Source organism: Schistocerca gregaria, chromosome X, assembly GCF_023897955.1.
Source record: "Schistocerca gregaria isolate iqSchGreg1 chromosome X, iqSchGreg1.2, whole genome shotgun sequence".
Taxonomy (NCBI): Eukaryota; Metazoa; Arthropoda; class Insecta; order Orthoptera; family Acrididae; genus Schistocerca; species Schistocerca gregaria.
In genome coordinates this window covers 795,258,292-795,281,957 of record NC_064931.1, presented here as the reverse complement: position 1 = coordinate 795,281,957, position 23,666 = coordinate 795,258,292, and the positions used below count along the sequence as shown (strand labels likewise).

General features: G+C 41.8%; 1 long non-coding RNA gene across 1 annotated transcript in view; it reads left to right on the top strand.

The window, feature by feature from the left end:
* The window catches only part of LOC126297470 (uncharacterized), a 54,996-nt gene extending 40,286 nt beyond the window's left edge, over positions 1–14,710 (top strand). Inside the window, exons 2-3 of the long non-coding RNA XR_007552530.1 lie at positions 12,819–12,933; positions 13,394–14,710. This is a non-coding gene — a long non-coding RNA (uncharacterized LOC126297470). The remainder of the gene's footprint in view (positions 1–12,818; positions 12,934–13,393) is intronic.
* Positions 14,711–23,666: the final 8,956 nt, after the last annotated feature.

The following is a 23,666-nucleotide window of genomic DNA, read 5'->3' as shown; positions in this document are numbered from 1 at the left end:
GTTTCAAAGAAAATGCCTGTATTGCATGCTGCACATCTAAATTTTTATTTTTATTTATGCACCCAGCCGCGTTTCGCCTTTTTTACAAGGCATCTTCAGTGGGTGTCCTGAAATATTACATAATTTTTCCATTTTCACACATAGGTTATGGTTTCACATCTGGGTTATAGATTTAAAAACAGTTCCTTAACGTTTTTTTATGAAATGGAAAGGTACTTACAGGTATGTGTGTGTGTGTGTGTGTTTTAAAGAGGGAGAGAGATTTTTTAATAAAAATTATTTATATTATTTTTATTAGTATTTTTATTCATTTATTTATTCTTAAAAATAATAATTATTATTATTATTATTATATTTTCCTTTATATACTTATGAGAGGAATCAGATGTGTAATCATTTGTTGGGATTTCTGTCTATTATATGATCAATCACTGTAAACAGTGAGTTGTTAAAGTCATATTTACTTGGTCATTTAGTAGTTGTTCCGTTTCAGCCTTTGTTTTGTATATATGATAATTTTCTTGTAATGTTAGGAGATGTCTTTCTTTATTTAGTCTAATTATTTTCATATCATTTTCTCTTGTAGTTGGTTTCTGGCTATTTTCTCTCAAATGTTCTGCAAAAGTTGAGTGGCGCGTTCCATATTTCCATGCTCTGGAAATGGACAAATCTTGTAATATTTCAGGACACCCACTGAAGATGCCTTGTAAGAAAGACAAAACGCTTCTGGAAGCATAAATAAAAACAAAAATTTCGATTTGCAGCATGAAAAGACGGCATTTTCTTTGAAACAACTGCAATTTATATACAGCTGCTGTGAGAATGGCCACTACAAGAAACGTGTAACATTACATCTTTTCAAAAAATGAGTAGGCCTATGTATTTCTGCTTTGTATGGTGTTGCTTCTTCCAGCTGAGTATGTTTTGTAGTCTAGTGACTAAGATATTCTTCCTTGCAAACGCTAAAACTGCAACAATCATTATCTAAATGTGTTCGCACGTTATCAACAGATACTAAAAACAATGTATTTTAACAGAAAACTGTTCATTAGAATCATTCTCTCACCTCAATGAAAATTTAAAAGCAAATAGTAACACGGAGTCATGCAATCATCATTGGAACTACAGATGAATTCTATGTATCTACAGTAAACTAAATACAGTAGCATTCAGTATAGTGGAAGTATGTTCACACTATACCACACTAGCCATATCTAGCTGGGAACTCGTCGGAATACTCTGAGATTCTGTAGAAATGATGTAAAAATTTACTTAATATAATTACTTCTCATTTAGAACACAATTACATGGAACTTGTTGCGGCAGACGTAGTTGGTGCACCATATTTTTAGGAAGATTTCACCTTAAGCAAGTCTTTTTTTCCCTTTCACGTGTTTATAAAACTCCATGTAAGTCAGCTTATAGTTAAACTGACACTGTAAGATTGATTGCATAGTCCCTGGCAGCAGTCGATTTCTTTCGTCAGTCCGCTGGACCGACATCAGCGAAAATAATCTTTCCACAGTGGCGTTGTGTGCTGAAATAGAAAACAAATACTTGCATAACTTTAGTAGTTGGCATTTACGTTCAGGATTTTCTGTTTCCTTAAGAAAGTAAATCCACCTTTCTTCCACAGACTGCTTAGACTTCTCCTAAACGCTCTCAGATACTTATATTCCCGAAAACAATTGTCGCCTGAAATCTTCATACCATTTTTTGTTAGGTATATAATAGTCTTTTCAATCATCACCCAATATGGGGTTTCAGATGGCGTCATACAATCAAATACTTGATATTTATTAAAAGAAATCCCCCATTTCTCTAAATAATCAAATGCTATGGTATAGAAGTCCATTGTATCTTCCTCAAATTTCGCAATCAAATTAGTTATTTCCTGGTCAGGTTTCTCATTCTTTAATTTGCTCAAAATCATCTTGGTTTGCATGCAAATAAAACTGAGAGTCTTTCTTTCATTCATACATCTTTGAGTGTCGATTAATATATTTCTAATATCACTGATCGGATTACTGAAAAAATCTGAAGTTATTGTAGGTGGCCTGACTTTGACACCAAAAATTATTTTAAGAATTCTCACAACTACGGGCATCAACGACAGCCATCTTGTTTTTGAGTGAGAGAGAGGAATCTGATGAATGACATCAACGTATAAGCAGAACTGTTTCAGCTTCTCTGTCCTGTTCATGTATTATGAAAAATAATTAAATATTTTTGTGAAAATTCGACAGTTAAAACTACACCAGCGCTTGATATAGCATTGTCAATATGGGCAGGCCATCCAACCAATTCCTTCCACATTGTTTCCTATGTTGTTGTTGTTGTGGTCTTCAGTCCAGAGACTGATTTGATGCAACTCTCCATGCTACTCTATCCTGTGCTAGCTTCTTCATCTCCTAGTACCTACTGCAGTCTACATCCTTCTGAATCTGTTTAGTGTATTTATCTCTTGGTCTCCCTCTATGATTTTTACCCTCCGTGCTGCCCTCCAATACTAAACTGGTGATCCCTTGATGCCTCAGAATATGTCCTACCAATCAATCCCTTCTTCTAGTCAAGTTGTGCCACAAATTTCTCTTCTCCCCGATTCTGTTCGGTACCTCCTCATTAGTTATGTGATCTACCCATCTAATCTTCAGCATTCTTCTGTAGCACCACATTTCGAAAGCTTCTATTCTATTTTTGTCTAAACTATTTATCGTCCACGTTTCACTTCCATACATGGCTACACTCCATACAAATACTCTCAGAAAAGACTTCTTGACACTTAAATCTATACTCGATGTTAACAAATTTCTCTTCTTGAGAAAAGCGTTCCTTTCCATTGACAGTCTACATTTTATATCCTCTCTACTTCGACCATCATTAGTTATTTTTCTCCCCAAATAGCAAAACCCCTTTACTACTGTAAGTGTCTCATTTCCTAATCTAATTCCCTCAGCATCACCCGATTTAATTCGACTACATTCCATTATCCTCGTTTTGCTTTTGTTGATGTTCATCTTATATCCTCCTTTCAAGACACTGTCCATTCCGTTCAGCTGCTCTTCCAGGCCATTGCTGTCTCTGACAGAATTACAATGTCATCGGCGAACCTCAAAGTTTTTATTTCTCTCCATGGATTTTAATCCCTACTCCGAATTTTTCTTTTGTTTCCTTTACTGCTTGCTCAATATACATATTGAATAACGTCAGGGATAAGCTACAACCCTGTCTTACTCCCTTCCCAACCACTGCTTCCCTTTCATGTCCCTCGACTCTTATAACTTTTTTCCTAGTTCTTCTTTAATTTAGTGAAACACATTCCGCTGGCCTCGTCGATAAAGCACCTTGAAGTTAGTATTGATATTGTCCTCACAGAAAGCGATTAATTTATCTAATGGAATTTGGAGACATCTTATAGTGTCTAGACAAAACTTTATAATTGTCTCCGATGTTCCGTTATTCGTCAAACTTCAACAGCTTCTGCTGGATTCCGTCGGTTTCAGTGAAGTTTTGAACAACTAAAGGAAACATCTTTTCACCCTTGTGGTTCGTTGTGTCTATGGCTATGCTGTAAAATGAAACTACTTTCAATTGTTTAATGCATTCGGACACGGAGTGTGGTGCGAGAATATATGTAACAATCGCTGTAGCTTTTGTCCTGGCTGCAGACTGCTTTGCGGCGACTTTAGAGACAAGATACTTTGCGGCATTCAGTTTTACGGTACAGTCAAGAAAACTGAAAGAATGATGATGCTTGATAACTCCATGAGTTAAGGCAGATGTTTACCATTGTCGTCATTTACAAACCTTCGATGTATAAAATACGATATCGTGCTCTGAATCAGATTATTGGCTAGCTTCAAACGCCACTTCTTCTTTGCGTAGATTTCAATACGCACCACTCGGTGTGGGGCTGTGAATTAGATAGTGCGGATGACAGAGATTTGCTTACACTTCTCGAAAATCTCAATTTGATACTTTTAAACTTTTGCTCTCGTACCATGATAAATAACCGATACAGCGACCATCGGCCGTCGATTTGACATTGTGGTCCCTTGACTCTCACTGCGTAACAGAGTGGACGCTCAAACATGACTTTCTTGACTCGGATTATTTCCTACGCTAGATTTGCCTACAAATCCAGTCAATATTATATATCCAAACAGCAGCTGGAATATCAAGGGAGCTGACTGGCCAAAGTGCACAGCTACAGTCCAAGGGAATTTTCAATCTTTTAAAGTTTGTTAAGTCCGAAAGCGTCATATTAACAGCTCATTTTAATTACTGATGAAGATGCAAGAACTTCCATTCCAAGAAAAAACGAAGTCATCGTTTTGAAGCAACAGCCCCCTGTCTGGTGTACACCAGAGTGCTCCAAAGTCTCACAGGGGTGAAATTCATATGTGGACATCTGGTAACACGACCTTGGTTCGCTCGCTGCCAAGCCACTTGGCGCTCTGCACGTTTATCAGTCCATCATTCCGGTTTTTTATTTGGTGATTTAAAGTCGTCCATATTTGTTTTCGTTTCGTAGTGAAGAGAAGCTGCACTGTGTTCCCGGTTACAGCTTAATGCGTATTTCACTGCGAATCACATTCTGAATATATTGTTTGTATTCTGCTTAATTTTTGCTCACATCCGTAATATTGTATGCAGTAAATGACTCCAAATTATTGTTTTCTATAAAACAAGATGGTTTCGTCGGATATTTCAGAATGAGATTTTCACTCTGCAGCGGAGTGTGCGCTGATATGAAATGTTTCGTCGGATATTGTTCCGTGGAAATTTGTTCTTGTCTATGAATCGGTGTGTGAACTGATGAATTTGAATGTACTGTAAATATATTATTCGTATTTTATTTTGTTTTAGTTCACATTCGTTTTTCATACTTTCTGGCATTTAGTGGGAACTCCATGTTAGCAGCTTTTGACAGAATTGATATTCAACTGCATTTACATCTTTTCTTGGGATGAGTATGTATTTCTGCTTTAAATGGTGTTAGTTCTTGCAGCTGAGTATGCTTTGTAATATTAATGACAGAGTACGTTGTTATTGCGCCAGGTACGGGTACTGTTATCCGCCAACAATATTCTACATCGAAGTGAATATTTATACACGGGATTCTGTGTTATAGGGTTGCAATTCACCCCAATACATCGAGACTGTCACCATTATGGACCTTCTTGTCCCGGCAGCCCGACAAGATCCAATTTTCTCCCGAGTTTGCAAAATACTATTACGAGCTTGGCTCTAGTACAGAAGTAACGCCGTCAGTTAGCGCAAAGTGTAAATGCAGACTCCGTTAGTTTTATTTGTGTCAACAAGTTTATGTTGACAAGGTCGTACCGACAATTAAGCACCATCCAAATCTAGCACCATCATACGAGAAAATACCAGATTTCTCCAGCAGTAATGGGGTGGAACTATTTAAGCAGCGTCACGCAGCGTTAAGATCCAATTTTCTCCCGATTTTGCAAAATACTATTACGAGCTTGGCTCTAGTACAGAAGTAACGCCGTCAGTTAGCGCAAAGTGTAAATGCAGACTCCGTTAGTTTTATTTGTGTCAACAAGTTTATGTTGACAAGGTCGTACCGACAATTAAGCACCATCCAAATCTAGCACCATCATACGAGAAAATACCAGATTTCTCCAGCAGTAATGGGGTGGAACTATTTAAGCAGCGTCACGCGGAAAAATCGGGCACTTCCTACCTGAATAGGGATCTGATAAGACGACTCTTTCTACGAAGAATAAATAGTACGATCAACGAGTAGTTGGTTGACTTGGTGGTGGACCAAACAGCGAGGTCATCGGTCCTATCGGATTAGGGAAGGATGGGGAAGGAAGTCAGCCGTGCCCTTTTAAAGGAACCATCCTGGCACTTGCCTGAAGCGATTTAGGGAAATCACAAAGAGTCCAAATTAGTAATGTTTGAAGTATTTACTGCCAATGTATAGGGCGCGAAGTGTATAGTGACGTGTTCATCGATGACTAAAATGTTACTGTCGATTATTTACCGTCTTATAAACTTATCATAGCTTACAAAAATGCCAAAGGATGGAAAGAGAAAGCTCGCTTTTCGCATGATTACACAGAAGAGTGGTCTTTTGTCAAGAAAGTACATACGGATCAAGAAGGGTTGTGTGAGATTTGTAGGTGTGCATGTTGAAGTCTATGCAAAGAAGAAATGGCGTTTGAAGCTGGCCAATAATCTGATTCAGAGCAAGGTATCGTATTTTACACTTCGGAGGTTTGTAAATGACGACAATGGTAAACCTGTCTTTTTGGGAAGTAAATAAAAGCGCCCACTGATTGCAAGTTTGTCGTCCTGTGATTTATGTCATATATTTTAAACTGAGTGGCACTTATAAAATTGCTAAACCTCGTTTTTAATCGTCTCTGTGATGTCTAAGCGTTGCATAACCTTTGCAATGTGTTTGATGAGATGGCGTAAACCAAGTTTCCCAAATACAAGCTACCGATAAGTGGTTGTTGTTAAGTTTCCTACTGTAGTGGGAGATGCCAGGAGGTGCCATATTAAGACTCTTCTGGGCTTTACAAATGATTTATTTGTTTCCTCTACAATGCCCCGTTCACCTCGGTCCCTGTCACAGAGTCTCGCAATGCAGAGCCCACCGCGACTCAGTGCAACGCCCTGCTGTGTGTCAGCCTTGAGGGGCCGCATCGTCAGGGCTCCGCCGACAGCAAGCTCAGCTGTTTTCTTCCCCCCTGACTCAGCGCTGCTCGGTGTGAGCCACAGGCGCCCAGCTGCTTCTTGTTCTCGCCGGCGTGGCTCAGATCGTGACGACGACAAGGGCCCCCAACCCGGCGTCCAAATCTGCAGTCATCGCCTCGGGATGCCTCTGGCGTGTGTTGGAAGCCAGGGCGAATTTCCGGGGTAGCGAGCCATGGAGTGGCCCTCCACTGGCTGGCTGGCTACGGACCACGCATCGGCCTAAGGGGGTCGAACCAAAGACCAGCCGTGGACTCGAATGCTGGCACCCTATCTGCTAGTGTGTGTAGCCGGTGGTGTGACACGCCCCGCCATCCAGGAGAGCTGCTACGCTTGAATGACTCTCATTAGAAAATGGCACCTATTTATACTCGGCAGTGCGCCCCTGTTTTGCTAACGTGCTGCTCCGAGTCACGTAGTCACCACACCTAGGTTGCGCCAGTGGGCCCCTTCTGCCTGTAGCTTGAGGCATGCAAACCGCTCCATTTACGCTTTTCAGTGGTTCGACTGCCTTGTGGCCTCCATTCCACTTCACAATCGTTGGTATGCGCAACTCACTGCAATCCGGCCCGCACCTGGCTGTAACTAGTGGGTGGTGGGTGGTGAGGATTATAAAAGCTATGGTCAAATTTTCAATATTCTGTATAAGAGGCTGTGCCATTAAAAATCTACAGTGTTAAAGCACAAAAGCTGTTAACAGCAACTTCTCGGTCTGGCTGAGATGTGGTCAGAGGAGAGAGAGGATAGGTATTGGTTTGTATTGAAATCTGTGGACCTTAAAATTCGTATAACATATCAGAATAACCATGCTTGTAGGCGTGCAAGTGAATATCTCATTTTTGTAAGACGTGGGAGCTGGAACCGATATAACTGCATGCTTAGCCCCCTGCTGTAGCCTGTTTTCTTTCACGTTCAAACCCTCTTGTTTCCCATGTACTTTGGCAAAGACACTAGGATAGAGCACTCTTGTTGCAGAAACTGTAAGATGGCAAAAACTATGCCCCTTACATGAAGTCATTAAAGATCACCAAACTCATGTTGAGCGAACAGTAGGGCTGAACAAAAACGACTGACCAGGCACAATGCATCTTGTAGAGGGTACAGTATGGACGTATTGGAACAATTAATCTTAGGTGATGGTTTTGAAGTAATTCACGTGACATGAAAACTTTGTGGAAATGTGTCAATTTACTGGAGGTTAGTTTATCCCAGGGAAGTATTCAGAGTCGACCGTAGCCGGGTGGTGGCGCGCGGCTGAGGAGCGGCGAAGGGAAGCGACAATAGGCAGCTTAGGGCGGCTCAAACTCTGAGAAAGCGGTAATGGGGCACGGCCTCCAGCTGCCTTAAGATGAGTAACAGTGAGGGCGTGGTTTACCCCATGCTGGTGTACCAGGAAGTAAAAAAAAAAGGTTTAAATGGCTCTGAGCACTATGGGACTCAACTGCTGTGGTCATCAGTCCCCTAGAACTTAGAACTACTTAAACCTAACTAACCAAAGGACATCACACACATCCATGCCCGATGCAGGATTCGAACCTGCGACCGTACTGGTCCCACAGTTCCGGACTGCGCGCCTAGAAGTAGACAGAGAACTTGTACAACTGTCGATAAATGTGCATTATCCCATTTTCAGTGAAACATGAGCGGAAGCCGCGCAAAGCTACAGTGGAGCGGTCAACAGAGGCCGAAATATGTGTATTCGTGACTGTAGCAACTTCACACTGAATCCAAGGTCTGCAGAGTCTGAAGTAAATCAGGTGAAGCGCAACAGAATGAAATATGTCGGCCTCTGATGGGAACGTAGGACCAAGGAATTCGAAGTACTCTCCTGGGAGTCAGAATTTCGGAAAAATTGGTGTTTTATGCAGATGCTAACCTTGATGGGTGGCTTGGGAGGAGATAAATTGCAGAAGTTCAGAGGAAGGAAAATTTTGTGGGAATTTGTTCACTTCTCAGAGCAGGCATTGGTCAGCGCTGGGAAGCGCCACATAATTAACGTGACTTGCACTGCAATTGGCGTAAGTGATTTTGCTGGAGGGGAAATAAAGTTGAAGAGTAAACTGGCAGAAGTCTCTGTAGAGGTCTTCCGTTCCCAGCTTGCCTAGAGTGCGGACGTGGCGTTATTTACTCAGCTTGCCTGAGAGAGAGTGAGCATCTCTGCAGTTTATGACTTAGCAAATGGAACAATTGAGATAGAAAGTTTTCGTTCAGCTATATACTGCGCAAGATAGCTAGGAGTGAATAGATGAGTGCAGCCTTGCAGCACCATGAGGCAAGCCGACGTCCGCACAACGACGACGCCCTGCCATGTTGAATTCGGTGATATTACGTTCGCTCCAGCTTGAGTTAGGCCACTGACTAATTCCTTAGATCACGCAGGCAGTCTCTGTGAGGGTTTCATGGGATGTGTATTGTAGAATCCTTCTCGCACTTTGCATTACGCCTGGGTCAGTCGATAGGAATAAATTTTGATTTATCGCGTTTTACTCCATGTAAACGCAATTTATTCCCACTACCTGTTAGGAGAATCATGTAATGTGCTGATTGAAGGTCGTGAATTAAAATAAATTTGTGCTAATTGATGGCATTTGTTTCCAATCAAGTAGTTGAAATACCAAGTCACTTTCTTAATTAATGTTATGTTCAACATTTGCATCTGGTGTTCAACAGCTGAATATAACATCAATATGCACCCCTTTTTAATTAAAAGGGATCAACTGTGAAGCAATTAATATCAATACTGCCACCGCAGTTCAATCAGGAGCCACAGGGCCTTATTACTTTCTTCGCGTTATCCGATATTGCGGCAGTTTTGCACTCTCTGTTGATCTGTTAGTCAATTAGCTGGGGTGAACACACGCCAAAACTAGCTAATTGATGGGTGGGGTGTTACATATGGCGACCCTGCCAGGATACGCTAGGATTTGCTAGGAAGGAGTAGGGAAAAAGGAATTTTTTTCATGTGATCCATTGCTTAGCCCCTTTTATTTGAAATACGGGTAGCATTAGATACAATAAGTTACATTGTCTTCTTGATGTGCTGTCCTTTCAAACTGAGATTTATAGGTGGCTATGCATTGTATTTGTGATTTGTTGGAGTAGTTATGATGTGCAGTGCTGTAATCAGCTATTGCTGATCACACAGAACACAGTCATTGGTACTAGCCTTTTTGGGGGAATTCTTCATGAACTGTTTGTCAGGTCACTGCTCACACCCAGTGTATCAGTTTCTGTCCTGGTATATGTTTTGCGTTATGTAATTATTGAGTGTAAGGAGTACCTTGGTTCCGAGTTTTCGTGTAACATAAAAATGCAAGTGGTAACGAGGGGAAAAGCCAAGACAACGGCACAATATAATCAGATTGTTACTCTGGAGAACATGGGTGATAGTAGGGAAAGCTCTACCGATGAGCGTGACGAACGCGAGTTGCAACTTCGTGAAAGTGGGTCTCACGACCGGTTTAGTCGGCTGAATAGCAAGGACGTTGATTCAGGCAGTGATACTGAGGGCTTGGAAGACGCAGGGAGTACAGGATTAATCCATAATGATGGAAGATCCAGCCTAAGAAGCCAGAGTGTGTTGGAACAAAACGGTGTCCGACCATTATCAAACGATTTATTCACAAGTGATCTGACGGGGGCGCGGAGACGGTATTTGTCTAGATATCGAAGGGTTCCTTAGAACAGAGGAGAAAAGTCGCATTTTCAACCACAAAAGAACGAGGATCAAAATGCGGCTACTCTCAAAAATATTACGGACCTGTTGCAACAGATGCAAACGGTGAACTTAATGCCGAAATTAAAAAGGCGAATTCGGAACTGAACTATAGGCTCACAGAAGTTCATAGGGAAGTAAAAGAGGAGGTAAAGAATCTCGGCGTCAAAATAGAGAAAGAGATGGCCATCATCAAAACGAACGCCAATTGAAGCCAAATTAATTGCGAAAGGTGCAAGGAAAATAGTGAGAGAAACTCGGGCCTCCACGCAAAGCATGGCAAAAGTAGGAAAGGTCATGTTATCAGGGCTACAAAGCCGGATAAAACGTGTCGAAGAAAAGCAACAAGAGCAACTGGACACAGGGCCTAACGAGATGTTGAAAGAGGAGGTGGCGATATTAAAAAGAAATTTAGAGGACGAGGTAAAACGTCTCATTACAGAGACATCAGGAAAGCACAAGGGTGTAATTACTGCGTAGACTGAACCGTCACTTGCCGGAACACAGATAACCGCTTCACGGTGTGACAAAGTTGACACTATAAGCAGCGGGAGCCAAGCCTTGATTCACAGCTCTGAGGCAATGACCGAGGTAAACACGGACGGCGCGCAGCAGTCCAGTGAACACAATTGCTGTAGGCTGATTAGATGTACCGAACAACTGTCGAACATACAGAGGGGGAGAGATGACGATAGCGTGTCGGAACGAATTAGTCCACGTCCCGAAGTTGATATCAATCGTAAGAACGGACGAAATGATAACTGCCGGCCGGGGTGGCCGAACGGTTCTAGGCGCTACAGTCTGGAAACACGCGACCGCTACGGTCGCAGGTTAGAATCCTGCCTCGGGCATGGATGTGTGTGATGTCCTTAGGTTAGTTAGGCTTAAGTAGTTCTAATTTCTATGGGACTGATGACCACAGCAGTTAAGTCCCATAGTGCTCAGAGCCATTTGAACCATTTGAAATGATAACTGGAATGATGACCGGTTTGACTACAAGCATTATGTATCATTCCGAAAGTTCCATCACTACAAGCACGAAGGTAATAGCTTGCATCCAAAAACTTTTAAGGGACAGCTCGAGTTTACCTTGTCCCCACACTGGCCATTGATGTACCAGCTGGATTTTGTGTGCTCCCATATGGAGGACGCGACCGCTGAGTACATGAGAAATGTAGCGAAGACGAGCGTCTCGTTCGAAGAATTCAAAAATGCCTTCTTGGACAAGTATTGGTCTAAAGAAACCCAAGAAGGTTCAAACAAAAAATTATGATGTCCAGTGATATGGAAGGGGAAGGGTACCGGAGTCCGGTCAAATTTTTTGAAAATATGACAAAAAGGAACCAGTACCTAGACAACCCATGTAGCGGTGCGGAATCATCAGATTATGCTACATGAAACTTCCCATCTCGTATCAACAATCACTTGCCGGTCCTTGTGGTAGCGATACTGAGGTATTTAAGGGTATTTTGAGCGAAATAGAATTCGCATTTCAAGAGGAACAGGCGCGGGAGAAACGCCGACAGCGTGAAGAAAACAACAACAGTCGCAATAATGGACCCCAGTGGGATAGTAGGTCAGTACTAAACTACAACGGCCACAATTAAGATAAGAGTAATGGCAACTCGAAAAGAAGGTACATGGAAGAAGAGCGACACTCTCCGGTGCAACATAGTAAATCACAAAGGACCTGAGGCGGTAATCAGCAATCGGGAAGGAACAGAAAAATCACTGGGAGCGCATCCGATAGCACAAAAGGCATTTGTGGAATGATGAACTGCAGACTTTGTACATGGAATTGTAAGTAGTAAATATAGGCTGAGAATAAGGATTTTTATTAAAGTGTCTTGTTTGTTTGTGTATGTACTGATCTTAGTGGTAGAATGTCTCGTTTATATGTGCCTATATTTTGTGTTTTTTATTATTAATAATGATATCGCGCCTCTCGATGTTGTGAAAGTGAAGTGCACTAGATTATTTTGTAGAAACACCCGATTAAAGAATGGTAAACAAGTATTTCTGAGCGTACCCCTAGAAAAAGATAGATTAGGGTTCACCGTAATTGTATCTCCGTCATTGGAGAACATATTTAAGGTGGCCAGTCCCGTAGGTCGTTACGAGGACGCACCGACGCATTTCGCATGCCCCTGAATACGTAAGAGGTGGAGAGTTATGCCCAGTTGAGTGAATTAGCGCACCCATTGCATGTTAAAATGAACCGGATGTAATCATCTACAGAGCGAACAGCAGCATTAATACGCCAGAAATAATTGTTGATACCTGGATAGTGTAACAACTGCAAGCGTGAGCAGTGATCTATATTTGTGTTGTGCCATTGTGACACAGCTAATCTGAAACATGTTCACAGGCCTTATAAAACCATTCGTGACAAAAGAAGAAAACGGGAAGAACATAGAGGAGAGAAGAGGTATCGCAATAGAACACGATAAAGGACGCTATCCAAACTTCCAACAAAAATCTTGGTAAGACTGACACATGTCTAAGTTTGTTGTGTTTTATACATTTTCGCAGGCACAATAAGAGGGACGTCTGCCACATAGGGAATTCAGGGGAAAAAACAAGATTAGAGATAAAAAGTAGTAAATAGTAGATATGTAGTCGGGTTGGTCAACACTGTGTTAGTCGTAGGAATTGGTACTTAGAAATGGTGATGGGATCCTGTCCAGATAATCTCGATTCCCTATCCCTTGATTGTGTGTGTGTGAATGACTGTGAAGCAAGTTGTCTTGTACATTTTTATGTTTATGTATAAAAAAGTTGTTACATTTCTATTTTAATTGATCCTGAAGTTGATTTACAAACAAGAAAATCATTCGTTTTGTAATGAGACAATTTCATTGTCTTCAATCAAATGTAAAAAAAAATTATGGTACTGATGGTTAAACATGAGCACTTTCCATGTACTAAAATTAGTTGTCTTAGTGTGTTAAGGTGGCGTAACTGAGCAAGAGGGAGTTGAAGCTACGACACCTGGCACACCACACACAAGCTGACAAGGAACGAGAACGACAGCAATGAGGGGAGCACACAGCTGACGATGGTGATTGCATGCAGAGCACACCCTGAATCGACGGGGTCGGTGGTCCACTCAGCAGCCAAGGAGATGTGAGATCCAGCATCTCTGTGTACAACAAGAAAGTCGGTTCTGGTCTCTGTACGCGGCGCAGATCGGGGGCAGCAATGAAGAGGTCCAAGAAGGTTTCTATATTTGTTGCTCACCATGTCAGGTGGAGCGACAGCCCAGCTGACCTTTTGTGCCTAATGACACCAACTTTGAGGACCTGAGCTAAAAATAGCCTCTCGTCTGATCACGGTCCCTCCCTTGCCCTAAAGCGTCTATAGAAGGAGCAATGACCTGTGGCTGAGCTGCGAGAGATCACCGATCATAGATGCACCGATGGGGTCTTGTGCCTGTCGGACAAGATGTCAACAACGAGCTCTTTGGTGAGGGCCATCCTGCCTCAAGAAGATGCGAGTGCCTGTGGCGCCATCTCGGTAATCGACGTTGCTCTCTTCTCAGCTGTCAGCCATCCCTCAGCTTGCTAGTCAGAACTAGTGTTACTTGTATTGTGTGTGAGTGTGTCAGTGTGGATTCAAATGAATAACATGCGCCACAACGAACGTAAAGTACTCATTTGTTCTGTTTATGAATTATGTTATAAGAAGGTTATGGTTCTATAAATGTGCCATTTGTTAAAATGTCATATGTTTGTCATGCCACGTCTCTTTGTGTTAGAATAAGATCTCATACTTATACCTTGTTACAAATAGGCAATGATTCTTGTCATTTTGCCTGGGTTATAAATATATAAAGGTACATGTGCGTACACAATCCAGACACTGGATTGGGCCACACCTTGTTGAATTGTGTAAAGATGACACTTACACCATGCACAATATAAACGCCCAGAGACAATGAGGCACAAAAAAACCTTTATTTATAAAATATCAAAAAATAAAATATCAAACGGGCGTTCAAATATAATTGAATGAGAGCAACCACTATCAGCTTCACAAAATGTTACACGAATATTATTCATGCATGTTTCTAGTAATTTAAGTCGAGTAGGGATGGATAACTTAGAGTGAATGGACCTTAAGTTATAATTGCAGGCCTTTCCATTCAAATGACAAGCACAGATGTGCTTAAATATGTGTATTTGTCCTTTGCGACGTGTGTCCTTGTAATATAATTGTAGTTTTCTTTTGAGTACTCTGACCAATAATTGTCTCAGGGATCGGCAGAGATTAAAGTAAAATTAAGACTAAATAATGACCATGCCTTTAACATTTAATCCAGTCATTGAAGGCAGGTATCCTAGAAATGAGTGGGAGTTTGCAACAGAGAGGAGGCAGTGGTAATCAATCGCCAGTAACTAATCAAGCAAGCAGATTAAGATACCAGTTATGGATTTATTAATTTCGTACCACAGGTGGTAACACCATATGAGTCATCACCTGTACTAAAAAAGTGATTTGAAGAGTGGGGCTATGTAAGATGGCAAAGAGTTATACCCCTTACATGAAGTCATTAAAGATAACCGAACTCATGTTGAGTGAACAGTAGGGCTGAACAAAAATGACTGACAAGGCACAATGCATCTTGTAGAGGGTACAGTATGGACGTATTGGAATAATTAATGTTGGGTGATGGTTTTAAAGTAATTCACGTGACATGAAAACTTTGTGGAAACACATCGATTTACTGGAGGTTAGTTTATCCCAGGGAAGTATTCAGAGTCGACCGTAGCCGGTTGGTGGCGCGCGGCTGAGGAGCGGCGAAGGGAAGCGACAATAGGCAGCTTAGGGCGGCTCAAACTCTGAGAAAGCGGTAATGGGGCACGGCCTCCAGCTGCCTTAAGATGAGTGACAGTGAGGGCGTGGTTGACCCCATGCTGGTGTACCAGGAAGTAGACAGAGAACTTGTACAACTGTCGATAAATGTCCATCATCCCATTTTCAGTGAAACATGAGCGGAAGCCGCGCAAAGCCACAGTGGAGCGGTCAACAGAGGCCAAAATATGTGTATTCGTGACTGTAGCAACTTCACACTGAATCCAAGGTCTGCAGAGTCTGAAGTAAATCAGGTGAAGCGCAACAGAATGAAATATGTCGGCCTCTGATGGGAACGTAGGACCAAGGAATTCGAAGTACTCTCCTGGGAGTCAGAATTTTGGAAAAATTGGTGTTTTATGCAGATGCTAACCTTGATGGGTGGCTTGGGAGGAGCCAAATAGCAGAAGTTTAGAGGAATGAAAATTTTGTGGGAATTTGTTCACTTCCCAGAACAGGTATCGGTCGCCACTGGGAAGTGCCGCATGATTAACGAGACTTGCACTGCAATTGGCGTAAGTGATTTTGCTGGAGGGGAAACTGAGACGAAGAGCAGACTGTCAGAAGTCTCTGTAGAGGTCCTCCGTTCCCAGCTTGCCTAGAGTGCGGACGTGGCGTTCTTTACTCACCTTGCCTGAGAAAGAGTGAGCATCTCTGCAGTTTATGACTTAGCAAACGAAACGATTGAGATAGAAAGTTTTCGTTCAGCTATGTACTGAGCAAGATAGCTAGGAGTGAATAGAAGAGCGTAGCTTTGCAGCACCATGAGGTCGGCCAACTTCCGCACAATGATGACGCCCCACCACGCTGAATTTGGTGATATTACGCCCACTCCGGCTTGAGTTAGGCCACTGATTAATTTGTTGGATCATGCCGGCAATGTTTCCATGAGGGTTTCATGGGCTGTGTATTGTAGAATCCTTCTCGCACTTTGCATTACGCCTGGGTCAGTCGATAGGAATTAATTTTAATTTATCGCGTTTTACTCCATGTAAACACAATTTATGCCCACTACCTGTTAGGAGAGTCATGTAATGTGATTACTGAAGGTCATGAGTTAAAATAAATTTGTGCTTATCGACTGCATCTGTTTTCAATCAAGTAGTTGAAATCCCAAGTCACTTTCTTAATTAATTTTATGTTCAACATTTGCATCTGGTGTTCAATAGCTGAATATAACATCAATATGCACCCCTTTTTAATTAAAAGGGATCAATTCTGTATCAATTAATGGCAACACTGCGACCGCAGTCCAATCAGGAGTCACAGGGCCTAATTACTTTCTTTGTGTTATCCGATATTTCGGCGGTTTTGCACTCTTTGTTGATCTGTTAGTCAATTAGCTGGGGTGAACACACGCCAAAACCAGCTAAGTGATAGGTGGGGTGTTACAAAACATTGACAGTAACCTTTGCAAAATTATGTTCGTAGGTTTCGCTGTGCTTCGCTTCCATGTGGTGCTGATGAATTGGGCAACAGGGGCGATGGCGGCGTGGTTGCTTGCAAAGGAAAACCTGAGCTCTCTGCGAAGTGAGCACTGTAAAGTCTCGTGGGCTCCCGTGCATTTGCGCAACAAGCGCTACTACGACAATGAGTACTTAAATGGAAATATCTAGGACAATTATGGCTTTGCATAAATGTTAGCACATACCGCACATGTAGACCTACTGGGAGAGTTGTCGAGATTTGAATTAATACTGTTGATATTTTCAAAAATATCGTAATCTGATACATAGGTATAAAAAATCATTACTAGCTCACGATATATCGAATAAAGGCATCGATATATTGATGGAATAATATAAACATACCTGCCTATAAAAGTATCGGCTGCACATTGTAAAAATACTGCCGATTTTAGAGCAGTATACTTAAGTACTGATTTATTATCAGATGTCCTATACATCAACAAGCCAGCAGCCTGCTATCCCCTTCAGAGGAAGAATTGATGCCTATCCCCCTCAGAGCAAGAACTGAAAGGAAAACGATGCAAGTTCACGATTGGCGACAACCAATTTCCTAACAATGCTAACTGCATTTAAGTAGCACAATAAAGGTGACAGATGGGTCCGTCGTTTAATCTGATTCGAACACTTCACGTCGACTTCGGTGTTTTTTCATTTCTGCCAGTGCCAGTGACCAAGCAGTTGTTGCGTCAGTATTGTGTGCTAGAGCTAAACGCTGCAGTTTATGTTGTTAGCGCCGAGCGCCGATTACGTCAGCATTCCCCTCAGACGTCTCAGATCACCGTAAAGACCCATCTTGTCATTTACATTTTTGTTCATCATTTTCAGCGACTGATTTTGAAGAATGCCAATGTGAAAAAACAGCACACTAGTTGCGTTAATTTTTTTTTAACGTAAATGATGTGGTGTTTCGTCACATCAGAACTCGATGTTGTTCCATTCACACAGACACCTCCCAGTACAATCGGACTACTTATTTTGTGCTACATATACTTGCTTCACACAGTCAAAGAAAAAGATTGGACGTGATGAAAGCTCAAAAAGTAGTAAGACTCCTTCACACAGTGAAAGTAAAATTATGTTCTACTACAATTTCAAAAGAACAACTTCAAATATTTACCGAAAACTGTGAAAACAATATATAAGATAAAAATATCGGCACTCGATATTGCCATTTTGATATCTATATATCGCTTGAAGAAATATCGCCGATATATAGCGACATTTTTCGGAGAAAGTATCGGTGCATCTATATTTTATCAACAGTCTTAATTTAACTTTTGTGACACATTTAGGTGTGGAAAATACAGTCTTCATTACTTCCTTTCTGAACCTTCTCATGCCGTCTACTGAAAATTCATATTTTATTTCTGCAAATGTGTCACTGATAGATAATTCAATATCAACATCAAGAATAACGTCCCGCCTCTTTGTGAGATAATCAGACACTTAAGCCCAATGGCATAGCGTATGGCTGTGCGGGGTGGAGGGGGGGGGGGGGGGGGGGAGGGTATGGCGCGACGCAGCGCAGGTGTGGGGTGTGGCACGTAGCTGCCGTGCTGTTTTATGTATCAAAAACAAAAAAAAAACAAAAACGTGCTGAACTTCCAAGGATGTAGGGTAAGGGTTCAAGTTTCTCTTTATTTGTTAACTTTTGTAGGATAGTGGGCTATTAGGTTCGTTTGCCCTCATTCCTTTTATTTATTGTGGGACCTCTATTATTTCAGGAGGGATCCTTACTTTCTGTCAGATTTGTGGTTCTTTTGTGGTGATGTCTTCTACTTGTCTAGTAACAGGGCTCATTCCATCGATTTTCTCTAGTAAGTTTTGCGTCTTCGTTCTAATTAGTTGGCCTACCATTTTCATGTTACATTCGTTGTGTATGGTTTTTAATGTTGTCCACTTCGAGCTTTCAGTATTATGCTGAGATATCTGTTTTGGATTAATTGTAGGTACTTGACATTGGATCTACGGACTGTGTCCCAGGAGGAACAGCCATACAATATCATGGGTGTAATAGGCGCTTGATAGATCCTGAGTTTGGTCTTGATGAGCACATCAGTGTTACTAAGCTCTTCTCGTTTGGCTGTTATAGCTTCATGTATGTTTGCTTTTTGTAAGAACGACATGAAGATACCTAGTTTCTTAAGTTTATTCATGTCCATTGATTACCAGTTTTCTGTCTAGTGCTGGCCATCGGTGAGTGAACAGGATAGCTTTCTGTTTTAATCTTGATCTTTTTATAAGCTGCCATGAGTTGAAAAATGTGTAGTTGATGTTCAAGTCTTTTTATGGTAGTGTTGGGTTGTCTGCTGCTGGACGTGAGCACTGTGTCTTCTGCAAACTGAGCTAAGAATATGCTCTGTAGTTTTGGGAGATAATTCACATAGATGGTGAACAGAACGAGCGAAAGTACCGAACCTTGCAGAGTTGCTTCAGTTTGTGTCTTGATATCCGATCTTTTCTCATCAGTTTGTACATAAAACCTTCTATCCGTTAAAAAACTATCCATGATTTTTATACAGCACTCCGACCAGTCTATATTGTCTTTCAGTTTTTTGAGTAGTTCATTACTTCACATCTTATGGAACGCTTTTTCTATATCAAGGAATGTAGCAGCTGCGTACTTTGAGACATGCACATTATAAACTAGATATTCGATATACAGAGGAGATACTCGTATATCTCTACTGAAAGTTTCTGTTGATATACGAATTGTTCGGGGGTATGGTACCGTTGACCAATAATGGTGATCGGATTCTTGCCAGTAGTACTCTATGAAGGAATTCTCCCAAGGTTGAAAATAGCCCTACAGGCCTATAGCTCCTTGACTCTTTGACGTCTTTGTCTGATTTGAGAACTGGCGCTACATTTGTCGTTTTCCAAGTAAAGGGGTAATATTCATCAATTAAACAACTGTTGCAAATTCTAGTTAGCAACACTAACGGGCTCCGTGGCAGATATTTGACGTAATTTTTAGTTACGCCATCAGGGCCAGATGCTGAGTTGGTATTGAGGTCCTCCTTTGATGATTCGTTTCAGTACATGTGGTGTGATCAGTTCCGGCTAGTCTATGCTTCTGGCGTTATGTATTAGGCTGATTCTCCTGTTCCATTGTCCTCAATTTGGTGATTTTGGAAATCGATTAGGCTAATAATGTTTTGTTCTTCGTACGTTGTTCCGTATAATCCGACCTTTTCCAGGGGTCAAACATGAGTCTACTGTTGTCCAATAGAGCTCGTTTTGGTTGTCATGAGTTTCGAATGGAGCGGATAAGCCGGCATTCATCTCGTCATCGTAGTTGTTGGTTTGACATTCGATGCTCCGACAGTTCAGAGCGCCATTCCGTGGCCCCTCTAGTCAGTTCTCATGACAACTGCATCAGTTCTCTTCTTTAAGCCGGAATACGGGTTTGCAGCCATTGTTTCCTGCCTCTGTTTTTTTTTTTTTTTCAATATTTGCGGTCTTGGAGAGCAGGCAGAAATGCTTCGTAGTATGGATTCTCAAAACCTCTTATTGTTGAAGCTTACCTGGCTGCTCTTTGGATTTTCGATGATAATCTGTCAATCGTTTGGTCAATAAGTTCCGTTGTGGTGACGTTTCCGGTTGGTGTAATGGCTCTGATCACTGTGGGACTTAACATCTAAGGTCATCAGTCCCCTAAACTTAGAACTACTTAAACCTAACTAACCTAAGGACATCACAATCATTCATGCCCGAGGCAGGATTCGAACCTGCGACCATAGCGGTCTGACGGTTCCAGACTGAAGCGCCTAGAACCGCTCGGCCACTCGAGTTGGTGTAATACTGTTATTAAGCCAACGCTGGAAATGACCCCAGTCCACTGTTGTTTTTCTTAGTGGCATTGGTGACTCTCTTTCTCGTGAAATGTGGCCGAGGACCGGGTAGTGATCTTGTGTCAAATCATTGATGGTTCTTAAGCTGAAATGGGGGTTGATGTTCTTGACGATCACTGTATGCAGCACATCTGGTCTGTGGTTCTGCATGACGGGTATATATGTTGGTTCTTCTGGTCCAGTAGTTATTGCTTGGAGCTGTTCTTCAAGGTCGTAAAGTTGCCTTCCTTCTATGTTCTCGCGATGTGAATTCCATTCCATGTGCTTCACATTTAGATCTCCGCAAAGCAAGATTTTGTCGAAATGATCCAATGGCGTGATAAAATCATAGTCTTCAAGATGAATACCCGGTCATAAGTAGGCAGCAATCAACGAAATTTTCCCTTTAGATGTGACTATAGTTACTGCTGTTGCTTCCAGGGACGTTAGCTGTGGAATGGTTTCATAAGGACGCAAAAATATTTTGGTACGTCCTCCTCCCCTGTCAGGTCTGTCACTGTGGCAGCCAGTAACGTTTCTAATTTTTAATTCCTGAGTACAAACATGGCACTGACTCTATGGCATTCAGTGAAATCTGTGGTTTCTGTTTTCTTATAATTGTATTGTATAAGCAAAATGTGAGCTGTCTTTTCAGTTGAGGCGTAAGATCCACTACTCGTCGAAGAAGATCATCACTATACCTTCTATTAAAACTAGAATTTTTGAGAGAATATAAGTTGAATTGTTGAATTGTCTTGCTATGTCCGTTATTGTAGCTATGAGGTTGTGCCTTTTAAAGAGGGAAACAATAGATCTCATGTTGGAGACTGCTTTTATAATTCCGATAGTCACAGCGATTGTTCAAATTTTTTGATTATCGGCTTTGGCTATTGTCTAAAGTGGTTGCCAATGGCTGAAGTGGGTGGTTCTGGCTGAGATTTTGCAGCATTCGTATCTGTTATGTCAAGCGGTTAAGATTTATTTGCTGTTGGTATTTGCGTGACTTTCTACATCTACAACTACATCTACATCTACATCTACATCCATACTCCGCAAGCCACCTGACGGTGCGTGGCGGAGGGTACACTGAGTACCTCTATCGGTTCTCCCTTCTATTCCAGTCTCGTATTGTTCGTGGAAAGAAGGATTGTCGGTATGCTCCTCATGGTCTCTTCGCGAGATATACGTAGGAGGGAGCAAAATACTGCTTGACTCTTCGGTGAAGGTATGTTCTCGAAACTTTAACAAAAGCCCGTACCGAGCTGCTGAGCGTCTCTCTTGCAGAGTCTTCCACTGGAGTTTTATCTATCATCTCCGTAACGCTTTCGCGATTACTAAATGATCCTGTAACGAAGCGCGCTGCTCTCCGTTGGATCTTCTCTATCTCTTCTATCAACCCTATCTGGTACGGATCCCACACTGTTGAGCAGTATTCTAGCAGTGGGCGAATAAGCGTTCTGTAACCTACTTCCTTTGTTTTCGGATTTAATTTCCTTAGGATTCTTCCAATGAATCTCAGTCTGGCATCTGCTTCACCGACGATCAACTTTATATGATCATTCCATTTTAAATCACTCCTAATGCGTACTCACAGATAATTTATGGAATTGACTGCTTCCAGTTGCTGACCTGCTATTTTGTAGCTAAATGATAAGGGATCTATCTTTCTATGTATTCGCAGCACATTAAACTTGTCTATATTGAGATTCAATTGCCATTCCCTGCACCATGCGTCAATTCGCTGCAGATCCTCCTGCATTTCAGTACAATTTTTCATTGTTGCAACCTCTCGATACACCACAGCATCATCTGCAAAAAGCCCCAGTAAACTTCCGATGTCATCCACAAGGTCATTTATGTATACTGTGAATAGCAACGGTCCTATGACACTCCCCTGCGGCACACCTGAAATCACTCTTACTTCGGAAGACTTCTCTCCACTGAGAATGACATGCTGCGTTCTGTTATGTAGGAACTCCTCAATCCAATCACACAATTGGTCTGATAGTCCGTATGCTCTTACTTTGTTCATTAAACGACTGTGGGGAACTGTGTCAGACACCTTGGGGAAGTCAAGAAACACGGCATCTACCTGTGAACCCGTGTCTATGGCCCTCTGAGTCTCGTGGACGAATAGCGCGACCTGGGTTTCACACAACCGTCTTTTTCGAAACCCATGCTGATTCCTACAGAGTAGATTTCAAGTCTCCAGAAAAGTCATTATACTCGAACATAATAAGTGTTCCAAAATTCTACAGCTGATCGACGTTAGAGATATAGGTCTATAGTTCTGCACATCTGTTCGACGTCCCTTCTTGAAAACGGGGATGACCTGTGCCCTTTTCCAATCCTTTGTAACGCTACGCTCTTCTAGAGACCTACGGTACACCGCTGCAAGAAGGGGGCAAGTTCCTTCGCGTACTCTGTGTAAAATCGAACTGGTATCCCATCAGGTCCAGCGGCCTTTCCTCTTTTGAGCGATTTTAATTGTTTCTCTATCCATCTGTCGACTATTTTGATATCTACCATTTTGTCATCTGTGCGACAATCTAGAGAAGGAACTACAGTGCAGTCTTCCTCTGTGAAACAGCTTTGGAAGAATACATTTAGTATTTCGGCCTTTAGTTTGGCATCCTCTGCTTCAGTACCATTTTGGTCACAGAGTGTCTGGACATTTTGTTTTGATCCACCTACCGCTTTGACGTAGGACCAAAATTTCTTAGGATTTTCTGCCAAGCCAGTACATAGAACTTTACTTGCTGGCGGGTGGCATTTCCAAGAACTCCTTCCATTTTCTATCGCTTGTCTTATGACAAACAATTTGAAATGGTTACTCGGTTCCTGGTTGGTCATCTTGGAGCTCCGTGGGATGTGTCTGGTCAGTGTCTGCATTGTTCGTTTGGTGTTTTCCATCTGAAGAGAATTCCGCATCTGATGTTGGGAGACTTGCTTTAAGTCTTCTTATGATCGCTGATTCTTATGCTTTAATGTCCCGTTCTTTTCTGAGTTTCATGCCTTTTTTCTTGAATCAATTAGGAACGCAGGTCTTCCGTCACATTC